This window comes from Ceratotherium simum, chromosome 18 (assembly GCF_057802395.1).
Source record: "Ceratotherium simum simum isolate JZ-2026a chromosome 18, ASM5780239v1, whole genome shotgun sequence".
Classification (NCBI taxonomy): domain Eukaryota; kingdom Metazoa; phylum Chordata; class Mammalia; order Perissodactyla; family Rhinocerotidae; genus Ceratotherium; species Ceratotherium simum.
Genome location: NC_141917.1, coordinates 8,416,099 through 8,431,393, shown reverse-complemented (window position 1 = coordinate 8,431,393; position 15,295 = coordinate 8,416,099).

Below are 15,295 nucleotides of genomic sequence, written 5' to 3'. Positions count from 1 at the left end.
ATTTGGAAGGTTATTTAATTATTGATTCAACTTCTAAGTAGATATAGGCCTATTTAGATTGTCTCTCTCTTCTTGTGTGAGTTTTGGCAGATTATCTTTCAAGAAATTGGTCCATTTTATGTAAGTTATCAAATTTGTGGGCATAGAGTTGTTCATAGTATTCCTTTATTATCCTTTTAATGTCCATTCAATCTATACTGATGTCCTCTCTTTCATTTCTGATGTTAGTAATTTGTGTCTTTTCTATTTTTTTCTTAGTTAGCCTGGCTAGAGGCTTATCAATTTTGTCAGGCTTTTCAAAGTACCAGCTTTTGGTTTCACTGATTTTCTCTATTGATTTCCTGTTTTCAATTTCATTGATTTCTGTTCTAATTTTTCTTATTTCCTTTCTTTTACTTATTTTGGATTTACTTTGTTCTTCTTTTTCTGGTTTCCTAAAGTGGAAGTTTAGATTATTGATTTTAGATCTCTCTTCTTTTCTAATATATACTTTCAATGCTACAAATTTCCCTCTAATCACTGCTTTCACTGTATCCCACAGATTTTGATAAGCTGTATTTTTATTTTCATTTAGTTCCAAATATTTTTTACTTTCTCTCGAGATTTCTTTTTTAACCTGTGTGCCATTTAGAAGTGTGTTGCTTAATTTCCAACTGTTTTGGGATTTTCAGCTATTTTTCTCTTATTGATTTCTAGTTTAATTCTGTCATGGTCTGAGAGCAGGCATTGCATAATTTCTACTGTTTTAAATTTGTTGAGATGTGTTTAATGGCCTTGAATGTGGTTGATTTTTCAGCTTGTTCAGCTTTTTACTCGTTTTTAGGATGGAGTGGCCACTTCCAACCTCCCTACATGCTGGACTGGAAGCTAGCAGTTGAAATTTTATAAGAAAGAATCGTATTGGTTCCTGGCCAGCCAGGTGGCAGTGATAGCTGGGGTAACTTTGGGGGTGTTATGTACTAATCTGAGGACCTTTGCTTTTGCATTTTTGGGAGAATTCAAAAGCATAGTAACATGTCTAGTACATATCCACAGGATAGCAGTTGCTATACTCAGTTCATATATGCCTGGGTAGCATTCAGTTAAATAATAAACTTACGATTAAGGAATTTACAGTAAAGATTTTACAACCTCACAATCCTTGGTAAGGCTAAGTTGTAGAGCATAGTATTCAATGACACACCAAGTTTAAGAGCTATACAATGATGTTGGGGGTAAAAATCTGGCTTACCCCAGGTGTCAGCCGTAATCTCTTGGCACACATTGCTGGTGGTATCTGGGAGACAGAGGTAACACCAGAGAGTAACGGAAGATTAACAGGAATGAGATCTTGCAGTCCAGCGAGCCCACCAGTTTTGAAATCCTTTCATTCAGTTCAGGTCTGCTGGGCTGGACTTGGGGGGATGACAAATAGGCTGGTGCCAGAGCAATTATTCGGTGGTCAGTTAAAGCAAAAAAACCACAGGTGAAAAAACCATCTATCATATGGGGCACCTGCCAAGGCTATTTTTCTAGGGTAGTTGTACTTTTTTTTCCCTCTGGAAAATGAATAGAACAATTTGATTTCGAGTCTTACCGCCCTACTCTGGTCTAGACCCACATCACTTCATGCTTGCATCATTGAAATTGAGAACAAATGCCCTTTTCTACGTCTATGTCTATGTCTGTCTTTGTCCATGCCCTCTCTTTATGTGGGTGGATACTTTCCTCTCTGCCTAAACAAATACTGTGCCAGCTTCATATCCCTCCAGTACCATCTTTTCTAAGAAGCCTATTTTATTTTTATTTTTTGACTACTTCAATCCCCAGTGTCTCTGTGAAACAATAGAAACACATGTGTATACTGGTGTCTGCCCCCCCCCGGTGTTTGACACAGAGTTCCTAAAATCCTTGCAAATAGAGGTGCTAGGAGAATCTTTTGTTCTAATATTTAGTCTTTGACCCCGGTTCCTGGCACAGAGCTCCTACTGTCCTTGTAATTTCCTGAGTGATAGGAGGGTCTGACACTGAGCTTCTAAATTCCTTGAGATTTCCTGGGTGATAGAACATCTTTTGTTCCAATGAGGTGACCCCTGGTGGGGTCCTGGATGGGGGCTGGTCACCAGGAAGACCAAGCCGTGATAAGAAGCCTGGAACTTTCAGCCCCACTCTCCATTCTCCAAGAGAGAAGAGGGACTGGAAATGGAGTTAATAATTGATCACGCCTACGTGATGAAGTCTCCATAAATTCCAATACCATAGGGTTTGGGGAGCTTCCAGGTTGGTGGACACATCCTGGAAGGAGATGCACCCCAGTTCCATGGGGACAGAAGCTCCCGTACTCAGGACCCTCCCAGACCTATGCCTCTCTCCATCTGGCTGTTCATCTGTCTCCTTTATCATATCCTCTATTATATAATAAACTGGTAAACCTAATTAAGTGTTTTCGTGTGAGTTCTGTGAGTTGTTTTAGCAAATTATTGAATTCAAGGAGAGGGTTCGAGATCCTCTGATTCGTAGCCAAGTTGGACTGAAGTTGTGGGTAACCTGGGGACTCACTACTTACCACTGGCGTCTGAAGTGGGGGCCAGTCTTGTGGAACTGAGACCTTAATCTGTGTGGTCCGCGCAAACTCTGGTTAGTGTCAGAGCTGAATTGAGTGGTGGTAGGTCACCCAGCTGGTGTCGGAGAATTGCTGGATGTGTGAAAACCCACATATCTGGTGTCAGAAGTGAAGTGTGGTGAGTAAAGTAAAGTGTGAGAGCAAAGGAGAAACACAGGAGTGTTTTTCTTATACAGTCTCCTTTTTCAGCTCCTACATCATTTCTGGACTGTGGCATTCATTTGTACCGAATCATTCACCGCCTTTCACAGCCATTTGTTCCAATTTTTAAATCAAGTTCAGAATTAAAGCTCCTTGAGAGCTGGGGCCATGTCCCATCCTTCTTTGTAGTCTTTTCAGGGTCTGCCCCAGTGCTGCATCAGGGAGGCTCCAGGTAAATATTCTATGAATGAATAAATGGTACAAAGCAAGCACCAGTGAATCTGAGTCAAGATATCACGCCCTCCAAGGAGGAAAACTGAGTTTCAAACAGAGACGTGCTCCTCAAACAGGGTCTGTCCCTGATAAATAGTTCTGTTGACGCTGAACGCAGCCAGCATTGTTCTTTCTGACGCAAGTTAAATGTCTTGAGCAACTGTATCTGAAAACATAGAGTCATAACTTATACAGGATGAAACATAGGTCTTCGTCTGTGTAAATCAACTGTATTTTGCCCTGGGAGCAGCTGTGCATTCGCACTTTCTGGGATGTGGTGCTGCATTTGATATTGAAACAGAGTGAAATCCACTGACCTATTTGGGAACTGAACTCTGGGCTGGGCACCACCGTCCCATGATGTCCTGACCCCCTGGGCTTCCCGGGTACATCTCAACTCTGATTGTTGCTCAAATAGAAGCCCCATAAGATAATAAGGCAATGATGTGAATCTTTTCTAGAACATTTATCAGAAAAAAAGCACCTACAATGCACATTGTTTTCATAACTATTCACTTAGACCCCAGTTTTCATCTTTTGTGAGGGGCCTGCTTATTTAACACTTTCACCTTCCCGCCATTTTGCTCTCTTCTGCTCAAACTGGAAGGGGGAACAATCCCTCCTGATGCCCTAGTTCAGAAAACTTGGGCCATGTGAAAGCGAATGGAATAGAGATATTAAGAGAGTGGTCACACTGTCCAGTTGTCCCTCTGACCTCTTCCATTGATTGTACGTCCCGAGTACCATTGGTCAAACACCCTGTAATTTTCCTTTAAAATATTTTAGCATAGACGATGTAAAATATTTCTATGTGTGAGCTAATTTGACTCCCTCTCTTAGGGGTGGTTAGTTAGCATTTACAGTGTCCTGAAGAGGAATGCATGCTCCAATGGCAGGCACGGTTAGCACTTTAAAGATGCTAAATAAGAATTCACAGCTCAGCATCTTTTGCCCCAAATCTTCAACCATCTTCATCTGCAAATGTCTGCACGGGAGATTTGTTAATTAGTGTAAGGGTTATTGGAGATAACTCTTCTTGACGGAAATGAGTGGTGCTCACAATAATTGGAATATGTGGGTAGGTTAAACCCTGCCCAGGCCCCTCTGCCCTCCCATGGACAGGGGTACAGGAATTTGAGGGGCCCAGCAGGATATGTGTGCTCCTTTGGAGTGTTGCCTTTGGCCTAGGGCTCTACTGCGTTTCTCTTCCTGCCTCTTAATTGAGAATTCCGTGTCTGGATCATGCAAGGTACTTGAGGAGTGCCTAAGTGGCTGAGAGCTGGGACCCTACAGAGCTTCCAGGAACAGAATGTTTAATGCCTGCTTGCCAAGAAGCATTGATGTGTGTGGCAGAACTGTGTCTGAAACCTGCTTTCATGGTGACATGCCATCTGGTGGTGGCAAGGCCATGTGGAATGGGCCTTTGCTCTTTCTCATCTCCAGGGGCCGCCAACATCTTCTGGCAAGAGCAAGCTTAGCTTAGGAGGGTTGTCAAAACCAGCCAAGCATACAGTTTCTACCTTGATCCTCTCTAAAGAATTGCCTCTTGTCCTAAAGCCAAGAGTTGAGGATATGATTAGATTATTGTGCCACAAAATGGAAGGTACTTTGAAATCTGGGGCCCTCTGTGTCTGAGAGTTATAAATGTCTTATTCAGTAATTTACTGTCATATTTTTCCTATTGGTAATAATAAGATACTGTGATGGTTAATTTTATGAGTCAACTTGACTGGGCTAAGGGATGCCCAGATAGCTGGTAAGACACAATTTCTGAGTGTGTCTGTGAAGTTGTTGCCAGAAGAGATTAGCATCTGAATCAGTAAACTGAGTAAAGAAGATCGCCCTCGCTAAAGCTGGTGGTCATCATCCAATCTGTTGAAAGCCCAAACAGAACGAAAAAGTGGAGGAAGAGTGAATTCTCTCTCTCTTCTTGAGCTGAGACCTCTGTCTTCTCCTGCCCTTGGACACTGGGGTTCCTGGGTCTCAAGCCTTCAGGTTCCAGATCTTAACACCAGCGGACCCCAGTTCTCAGGCCTTCACACTCTGGCTGAATGATATCCCTGGCTTTCCTGATTCTCCAGCTTGCAGACGGCCGAGTGTGGAACTATTCTGCCTCTATAAGTGCATGAGCCAATGGCTATAATAAATCTCCTCTTATATATATCTATATATACCCTATTAATTCTGTTTCTCTGGAGAATGCTAATACAGATACTATTAAGTTGAGGATGTGTATTTTTCATAGATGGTTATTTTGGAGTTAAAAAAATATCAGATTATTATGAACAATTGTTAGGCAAGGAAAATTAGCCTATTTAATTAACCTAAGATGAGATATGTACTAATAGCTTAAAAGTTAGTCGTTAGAAACCCAAGGACGACTTGTGAATGGTAACTGTCCTCCTTAGAATTCTGAAGCAAGTCCCTGTGTAATCAGAAAACACATTGTTATGAAATTCAGAGAATTAATTAAAGTTAAAATTTGGGAGAGTACATTGAAGATATGTCCTTCGCCCATGTTTTGTCTCCAAATGTTGTGTTTATATATCAATCTAAAACAGAAAATGGGTTCTTTAATCTGCCAGCTCCTAGCGATTTTATCTCTCTTTCTCTTCAGATGAATTGTTTCTTTGCTTTCATCATCTTCCTGGCACATTTTGAACCACTTAGTCTACTAAAGTGGAAGACACATGCTTAATAAAGCCAAATGACTACTTCCTAATATTAATTCAGTAAAAAATGAACCCTCTTAAGAACGGGAATGTATGATCTCATAAAACTTGTCTTTAGGCAAAGATACAAGAGATGCCTACTTTGTCATTCCGAGAAAGTCAGTGCAGTTGAAACCAGCAAACATCTCTCCAAGCTCTGGGTGTAGAAGTGCAGTTTGCATCCTCACAGACAGAATGGGCAAGGTAGGTCTTCTTGAAGCTGGCTGAGGTCAACACTGTTGCTTTAGAACTTCCCACAGCATGCCCAGAATTACTGTACTGCCAATGGGAATAACTGGGCAGCTATTCCCGTTCAGTTCCTTCTAATTTATTACCTCTATCTCTACTTTGAAAAGAAATGAAAAAGTGCCAGATGTAAAATAGCAAGTCTGAGAAATTCTGTATTCACCATCTATTTTTTTATTTTATTTTATTTTAATTTATTTTTTTTTACTTTTTTTTAATTGATGTTTTAATAGTTTATAACTGTGAAATTTTGGGTTGTACATTTTTGTTTGTCTATCACCATATATATGTCTCCTTTCACCCCTTGTGTCCACCCCCCACCCCCATTGCCCTGGTAAGCACAATACAGTTTTCTCTGTCCATGTGTTGTTTTATATTCCACATATGAGTGAGATCATACAGTGTTTGTCTTTCTCTTTCTGGCTTACTTCACTTAACATAATACCCTCCAGGCCCATCCATGTTGTTGTAAATGGGACGATTTTGTCTTTTTTTAATGGCTGAGTAGTATTCCATTGTATATATATACCACATCTTCTTGATCCAATCATCAGACGAGGGACACTTAGGTCGCTTCCACTTCTTGGCTATAGTGAATAATGCTGCAATGAACATAGGGGTGCATAAGCCTCTTTGGATTGTTGATTTCAGGTTCGTTGGATAGATTCCCAGTAGTGGGATGGATGGATCATAGGGTATCTCTATTTTTAATTCTTTGAGGAATCTCCATACCGTTTTCCATAGAGGCTGCACCAGTTTGCATTCCCACCAGCTGTGCATGAGTGTTCCTGTTTCTCCACATCCTCTCCAACATTTGTTGTTTTTTGTCTTGGTGATTATAGCCATTCTAAGGGGCGTGAGTTGATATCTTAGTGTTGTTTTGAATTGCATTTCCCTGATGATTAGTGATGTTGAACATCTTTTCATGTGCCTATTGGCCATCTGTATATCTTCTTTGGAGAAGTGTCTGTTCATTTCCTCTGACCATTTTTTCATTGGGTTTTTTGTTTTTTTGTTGTTCAGTTGTGTGAGTTCTTTATATATTATGGAGATTAACCCCTTGTCAGATATATGTTTTGCAAATATTTTCTCCCAGCTGGTGTGTTGTCTGTTGCAATTACATCAAAAAGAATAAAATATCTAGGAATAAATCTTACCAAGGAGGTGAAAGACCTATACAATGAAAACTGTAAGACATTATTTAAAGAAATCGATGATGACATGAAGAAATGGAAAGACATCCCATGCACATTGATTGGAAGAATAAACATAGTTAAAATGTCTATATTACCTAAAGCAATCTACAGATTCAATGCAATCCCAATCAGAATCCCAATGGCATTCTTCATGGAAATAGAAAAATGAATACTAAAATTCATATGGGGCAACAAAAGACCCCGAATAGCTAAAGCAATCCTAAGAAAAAAGAACAAAGCTGGAGGCATCACAATCCCTGACTTCAAAACATACTACAAAGCAATAGTAATCAAAACAGCATGGTGCTGGTACAAAAACAGACTCACAGATCAATGGAACAGAATTGAAAGCCCAGAAATAAAACCACACATATACGGACAGCTAATTTTCAACAAAGGAGCTAAGAACATACAATGGACTAAGGAAAGTCTCTTCAATAAATGGTGTTGGGAAAACTGGACAGCCACATGCAAAAGAATGAAAGTGGACCATCTGCTATCGCCATTCACAAAAATTAACTCAAAATGGATCAAAGACCTGAAGGTGAGACCTGAAACTATAAAAATCATAGAAGAAAATATAGGCAACACACTATTTGACATAGGTCATAAAGGAATCTTTTCGGATGACATGCCTATCGAGACTAGGGAAACTAAAGAAAAAATAAGCAAGTGGGACTTTATCAGATTAAAGAGCTTCACCATATATTTTAATAAACAAAAGTCTTTTGGAAATGCAGCATTTTTAACTCAAGAAGGAATTTTTTATAGTCTTTTTATTTAAAGTTTCTAGTAGGTTATTTGAGTGAGTTCAATGGACTTTTCTGACTGAAATGAGTATTTTCAAGATTATCTTGGCATCAAAAGAAATGAACACTTGAAAATAATGAAGACTTACACTTGTATAGTGTTTTAGAATATACAGAGCACTTTATTTATTCGATCCTCACAATGACCCTGTCGGATAAACAGTACTTCCATTTTATATAAGAGTGTCTGGAGGCTCAAAGAAATTAAATAATTTGCCTAACATTACGTACACGGTAGTGGATTGTTAACTTGAACCCACCAATTGTAAATCTGGTTTTCTTTAGAAAATACCACACCACTTCCCTTTAAAGAATAGCTGAGGGAAAAATTGAGATCATCCATAGCCTTTGGGGAAGTAGCCACCTTTGCCGGTGTCCCAGAAATTCAATAATGTAAATAAATGTTTTCACTGTAAAATGCACGAATGCAAAGGCTCACCACGAGAACTTTCTTTTTGAACATTGATGTCCACGCTCTTTTTCTGGATCATTTGTTGGGGATCAGAGCCAAGCTGTGGTCTCCCTTCTTAGCCCAGAGGTTATCATGCACACAAGAGGCGCAGAAGCAATGGATGCATCTTCCAAGCATTGGTGTGTTCACGGGATTGGGCTCATTGCTTAAGCAGATAAGAAATAATTGACAAGGTGGAAAATGAGGTCCTTGCCTTCAACGTGTTTAGGATATTGACTTGAAGTACTTAGACCTAGAAAACATTGCCAAAAAGGCCACAGCAAGATGACTAGAGTCTAGCATGATTTCTTTAGTCCTTGTTTTCCGGGTGCAAAGTAAGACCTTAGGTGAGGAAGACTTTCTGTAGAAGGAGGTGGCTGAAGGGAAATCCTCATTTGAATGGTAATTAGAGAAGAGAAGGCCGGTGACATCAACAGGGCTTGGAGGGGTCCAACCAGTTTGGAGAATAGTGATGGATAAGTTTTGTAAACTGACCTAAGCCAATTAGGTTCTTTTTGGTAGATAATGTAGCCTTCAAAAAGTTAACGGTGGCTGAAAGTTAGCTATCTCTTATAACTTAGTGCCAGATTCTAATGAACTCAAGTCTCAGACCAGATACTCCTATATTTTGTGTGGATATTTACTAAACAAAGGCCCATTAGCAAAAGACACAAGAGATCCAGCCTGTTCTGTAAGACCGATGAAGTCCCAGTTCTCTGTGCCTTAGGTGTTCCAGTGTAACTAGAGAAAGATAGAACAACCTTTCAGAGGCAGGCTCCATCTCTGCAGTCACCCCTAACAGCCAGAAGTCTCTTACCCTGCTAGCTAAACCCAGGATACTGAGGGACCCTGCCCTCATCCCATTCCTACGGGGGATGACAACAGTCTCTCTGGATTCATATACCTTGTATAAGGGCCGGGGATATCTCTGAAATATTTTTGCCAGCGCACATATCTTGAATATCTGTAATTTTGCCAAAGAGAACCTATTTCTGATATCTACCATGGAAGTTTTCACCAGTCAAGATCCATCCCCGATACTGAATAGGCTAACATATGCAGTCCAGGTAGGTGACTGAGATCCAGATAATAGATACCCTCAAAGCAGTCCTACTAGAGTGCTGGCTTCCTGACTGTACCTTCATCAGACCACTGCTGGACTCTCCATTTTTTATTAGGGCAACTGACCCCTCTAGAGTTGTAATTGAAATGAACTGGCACATACACAATATCACACTGTCTCTGATAAAATATTTTTAGGAGCATTCTACGTCTAGACGGCATAACAAAAGGTTGATGGGCTGGGGCAGACCTGTTGCAGAGTGCCCGGAAGGGCAGACTGTATATATTGGATTTGCAAGAGAACAGATCTGTAATAGTTATTGTTCACCTCCAAGAGTTTTGGCAAAAAAAAAAAAAAAAAATCTAAGTCGACCATTGCACTGATTCCAAAGAAAACCTTGCCTTCTTCAGGCTTTTTGAGGCAGGGCTATTCCAGTAATCAGCCAGACTGCCCACTACCTAGCTAACCCACAATGAAGCACGCAGGGGCTGCAGCCTCTGCATCACTGCAGGGGGTATTGAATTTCAAAGGCGACGGCGGCGCCTTCATCTGTGCCATTTCCTCTGAAACAGAAGTTGTTTTCTCTCACAACTGTGAATCATATTTATAATAGCTTATTGATCAAAGCCAGGTCCACTTTCAAAGCAGGGAGGAAACCATGTGCCCCTTCCTTGTGAGTTAGTTTTCCACCAGAAGGCACTGGTTTTGCAGTCCCAGCTCTTCTGCATGAGCCACTGTGCATTTATATCCACCCTTTCCCTCCCCCGTGCAGTCCATCATGCTTAGGCACAAGAAAGCAAAGGGCTTTGGTCTAAAGGTGCAGAGTGAGCTGAACTTGTTGCCCTGGGCTACTCTGAATGTTCTTCGTCAGTCTTAGCCATACTTCTGCTCACCAAGAAATATCCCTACCATCATATGACCTTCTCTATCTATGTTAGCTGTTTATGTGGACCACTTTTGGGCATTCATGTTTTAAATTTTAGAAAAATGTTGAATCTCATGTAGCAAGCCTGAAGACCTTATTCTCATGCTGTTGGGTGGAAGTCGGTATAAGGCAACTTTGCTTTGTCTCTTGGCCAAAAATTTACTCACTGAACCACACAAAGAAATCTGCTGTGAAGTGGTTTCACCTGTAAGGGGGCCTCCTGGCCTGGAGGCTGACGACATCATTTTTGGAGTCTCCAGTGTCTGGTAACTGTTTCTAGCCTGCCTTAATATCTCTAGGTGACCAGAGTGGAATTAAGTTAACTTACTTGTTCTAGTTTGCCTGGGCTACCATAACAAAATATCACAGACTGGGTGGCTTAAACAGCAGAAACTTATTTTCTCATAGTTCTGAAGGCTGAAAGTCCAAGATAAAAGTGTCAGTAGGTTTGGTTTCTACCGGGGCCTCTATCCTTGGCTTGCAGATGGCTGCCTTCTCATGGTGTCCTCATATGGCCTTTCCCCTGTGTGTGCATCCCTTTTGTTTCTCTTTGTGTATTCTTATTTCCTCTTCTTGTAAGGACACCAATCATATTGTATTAGGCCCCCTAAAAACCTCATTTTAACTTAATTACCCCTTTAAAGACCTTATATCCAAGTACAGTCACATTTGGAGGTACTGGGGGTTGGGACTTCAAAATATGAATTTTGGGGGAACAGAATTCAGCCTATAACACTTACTTTCATATAGATATTGATGATGACCATCCCCACTCCCTTCCTACTGTTAGGAGCCATCTGTCACTGTTTATCATACTCCAAAGTTCCCTGGTGTCAGGTGCTGTATGCCAGGGGCAGTTCTCATACCCATCTGATCTTTGACCCCTGAGCAGCTTTTAAAGGTGCGGATTCCTGGGACCCTCCTCCCCCTCCCTCCCAGAGTCCTATGCAGTAGACAGGTCTTAGGAATCTATACTGGTTTACAAAATAGAAAAATCTCTCAGGGGATAGATGTACAAATATGAACATGCATTTGATTAGAATCCTTCCCTCTGGGAACAGGGCTTGGGAACTACAGTGGGAAGAGACTTGTATCATTGTTACTCACTTTTATGCTGTTTGGATTTCTTATTATGTGTATGTATTACTTTTTTAATAAAAATGTATTTACTAATTTAAAATAAAGACATCTTTTCAAGTGGATCTTTTGGCCAGTCCAATTGGAAAACCACGGTTGAATGAACCTGGGGCTCTAAGAACTTATATTTTAAGATTAACACCCATCTGAGCTAAGGTGCTTGGATGGGGTCTTAGCTGGGCTTCAGAGTGAGGCAGAACAGACTGACAGACTCATAGACAGAAGCACAGGTGGCTCAAGTGACCTATGAGATGATGAACAGGGAGAAACATGAAATGGAAAACTGGGCCAAACAAGGCATCACCCAGATATTTGTAGAAGAAGGCAGGAGGCGGGACCTGCCAAGACTCCCTGAGCCACTAGGCTTGGTGGTTTTTAACTCTGGCTGTACATAGAATTATCTGGGGAACATTAAAAATACTGCTTCTGGGCCCCATTCCAGAGAGCCTTATGGACTTGGTCTGGTAGAAATGCAGGCAGCAGCAGTTTTTAAAAGCTGCCCAGGTGATTCTGATGTGGGGCATATGGCCTTGGCTGGTGTACAATCAAGGGTCGGGTCTGCCCTGCACACTCCGGGGAGGTATGATGTGACAAATGAATGCAGGGCTCCTTTTTTTTTTTTTTTTTTTTCCCTCCAAAACTTCTCTTTAGAAGAGTTTTATTTGAATGGGCTCTTTGACTAGTCATTCTTTATTGGCAAAGAGATAATGAATAGAAGTGGGCCTTAGTCTTCCAGAGAAGGGCTATCTTCTTGGGTAGAAGACTCACATACCTGCCCCAAAGCTTGCTTCCACTAGCCCAGCCAGCCAGGGGGAGGTTCCAATAGAAAGAATGGGTAGAGAAGGTGGGTTTTCCCAGGCAATTATAGACATGGGATAGCGGGGTGCCAAGGTTGGGGAATCAAGGGGAAGATACATACTAAATATCTAGCCTAGACCACTGGTTCTCAGTCTCGCGTGTACATTGGCATCTCTCAGGAGCTTTAAACACTACTGATACCTGAGTCTCTTCCTGAAGTTGTCACGTATAGTACGGGACTCATCCTAGGCACCTTTCTCTCCGAGGTTGTCATGTGTGGTACAGGGCTCATCCTGGGCACCTCTCTCCCCAAGGTTGTCATGTATGGTATGGGGCTTATCCTGGGCACTAGCATTTTCTGAAATTCCCCACGTGATTCTAATATGTAGCAAAGTCTAAGAACCGCTGGCCTATTAATGATGTAAATGGAAAGGAAAGAATGGGAAGAAAAACACAGCAACGCCTGGGAACTGTTTCAGGGAAGAGTTCTTCAAAGCTTGAGAAATACGTAATAACGTTATTGGGCTGTAATGTGGGGAGAAGAGTCAATTAGACCCTTCGGCACATTTGAAATTCATTTACCATTTGAAAGACGGAGGCTGGTGCCCTCAGACCAGAATGTCTTCCACAGCCTGCTGATAAGGATGGCCCTTCTGCTTTGAAATCTAAGCCAACAGGCTGGCTGCCCTAGAGTAGGAAGATGAGATGACGTAGAGGAAGAAAAATCCTGAAATCTGCCCCTTTCAGGTCAGAGGATTGTGGGGAGAGGGATTGAGAGAGAGGGCGGAGAACGGGATGTGTGCTGGGACCACATGGATTCTGATGGGGTGGTGATACTCCAAATATATAACAACCAGTACAGAACCTGCGGTGGACCATGAGGGTAGGCAGCCCTCGGGGTCCTGGGGAAGCCAGAGGCGGTGAGGTGGGATGCTCTGGGGTGGGATGCTTTGGCATCAGATCATCAGGATCTACCCCTTTCCTTGGCAGACAGGGGGAGTATGCCTGTGCAGCTCTGGGGGAGGAGACGGGGTGGTGATGGGAGCACTTAGGAGCCTTGGGGTGCAGAAATTCTTTAATATTTTAACAACTGGTCCAGCTGCACTCATGAATACTGGCTGAAATATGAACCATGGTCTATTATTTGTTCTCTGGGCTTCTATCTGCAGAGGAGGGGGCATACGCTGGTATGCTAGATGAGCCAAAGGTGACACTGTGGGCAGTGGGGGCTTTTGCCCAATTTGGTTCTGGGGTTCTGGAAGCACAGCAGCCCCATGAAGGGAAGTACACTTGGTGGGTTAATGTGGCCCAGGGGAGGCAGGGCCAAAGCCGAGCACTCTCCAGCCACATTCAGGACCTGTACCTTGTGGGTGGGACCCAGAGTGCTCACATGCCCCTGGCCCCAAAGAGCTTTGTTTATATGGTTACATCTATAAAGATTTGTCATATTGGAAATTAATTTTTAAAAATATTTATTGAATGATTCATTAACGGTAACCATGATAAATCTATTACATGGAAATGTAAATAACATATTCCTATGAAAAATAACAATATTCTCCAAAACAAAAATATTTAGTGAGAGATTGGCGTTGTTTTACCTCTTTTTGCTTCTCTCTTTAATGGAGACAGCTACATTCTCACATCTGCTTGTTTCCATCCTTGCGATTTGTCGTTTTCCAGATACGGGGCTGTAAAAGGGAGACGTATTTAGTGGTTTTCTTTTTCCAGATAATTGTGGATATTCTTCTTTGACATTGCATCAAAACTCCACTGTAGACTAGTGAGAGAATGAGAATTAAAAAGCCAAATAGTGACAATATTATTAGGGAAATAGCTTTGATTTTGTGGACCCTTGAAAGGCCAAGGGCCGTCAAGAGGTCCTCAGACGGTACTCTGAGGATCATTGAGGCAGCAGAAGGAGCCCTGAGCTGCTGTCCCTGAAAGGGGACATCCATGGGGAAGAACGGGGTCCAAGTGAACCTTGCGTAATCCGCTTTTGCTTACGAGTCCACCTCCACGTTTCTTCGCTCTGTGCGCTCTTGTATCTTGTTCTCAGAATCCTCTAAGGCTGATATTACATCAGTTATAAGTAGGTCACAGCCGCCGTTTAACCAGGGCCTGGCGATTTCAGCAAGTCAGTAATTTAAACTTTGAATTGTCAAAAGGAAAAAAAAAAAACAGTGAAGCAAGGCCAACTGAAAATGATTCTTTTACATGGACACTTACATGTTTAAAATGTTAGTTTTTATAGACTCTCAGTCTTGTTGATGCCAAACATGTTTTTTCTTCTGTATGTTGCTTTTAAGAGAATGGATCAGACTCTCAAATTATGCTTTTAGGTAGACAGTGTGATATTCTTTATTATTTTGGGATGGCAACACAAGCCCTGTAATGGTATACGTGATGGGGTTTGGGAGCTGGTTGAGGATGTACTGTGAATGGATACTAGGTAAGAATGGATGACAAAGTGAGAACGTGTAGGGGGTCTACTGAAGTTGCTGGTTCTTAGATGTTAGGTGGGGGTGGGTTCCTCAAGAGCTGGGCAGATTAGGTTTTAGGGTGAAGTTGAGGGTTAAATCTTAGAAAGGCAAGGGTGAGTTACAGGTAAATACAGTGAAAAAGTGTTTGAACTGGGGATTATAGCAGATTCGGAAGTTTGTGCCCTTAACCACCATATGGCTGCCTTTTATAAGAGAACTTTCCCTTGATTTCTTTTTGCCTTACCATCTCTATTTCCTCTGCAGGAATATCCAACTCAGCTTGGCCATGACATTGTGGGATTTCTGAAGGTTGGATCTTGGGTCCCTTTTTCTTCCCACCCTATATTCTATCCTTAGAGGATCTCATCCCCACCCACAGCTTCATTACCCTTGAACCCAGTTGTCTTACAAATTTATATCTTTAGCCCTGAATTTACTCTGACTCCTATATTAAACAGCC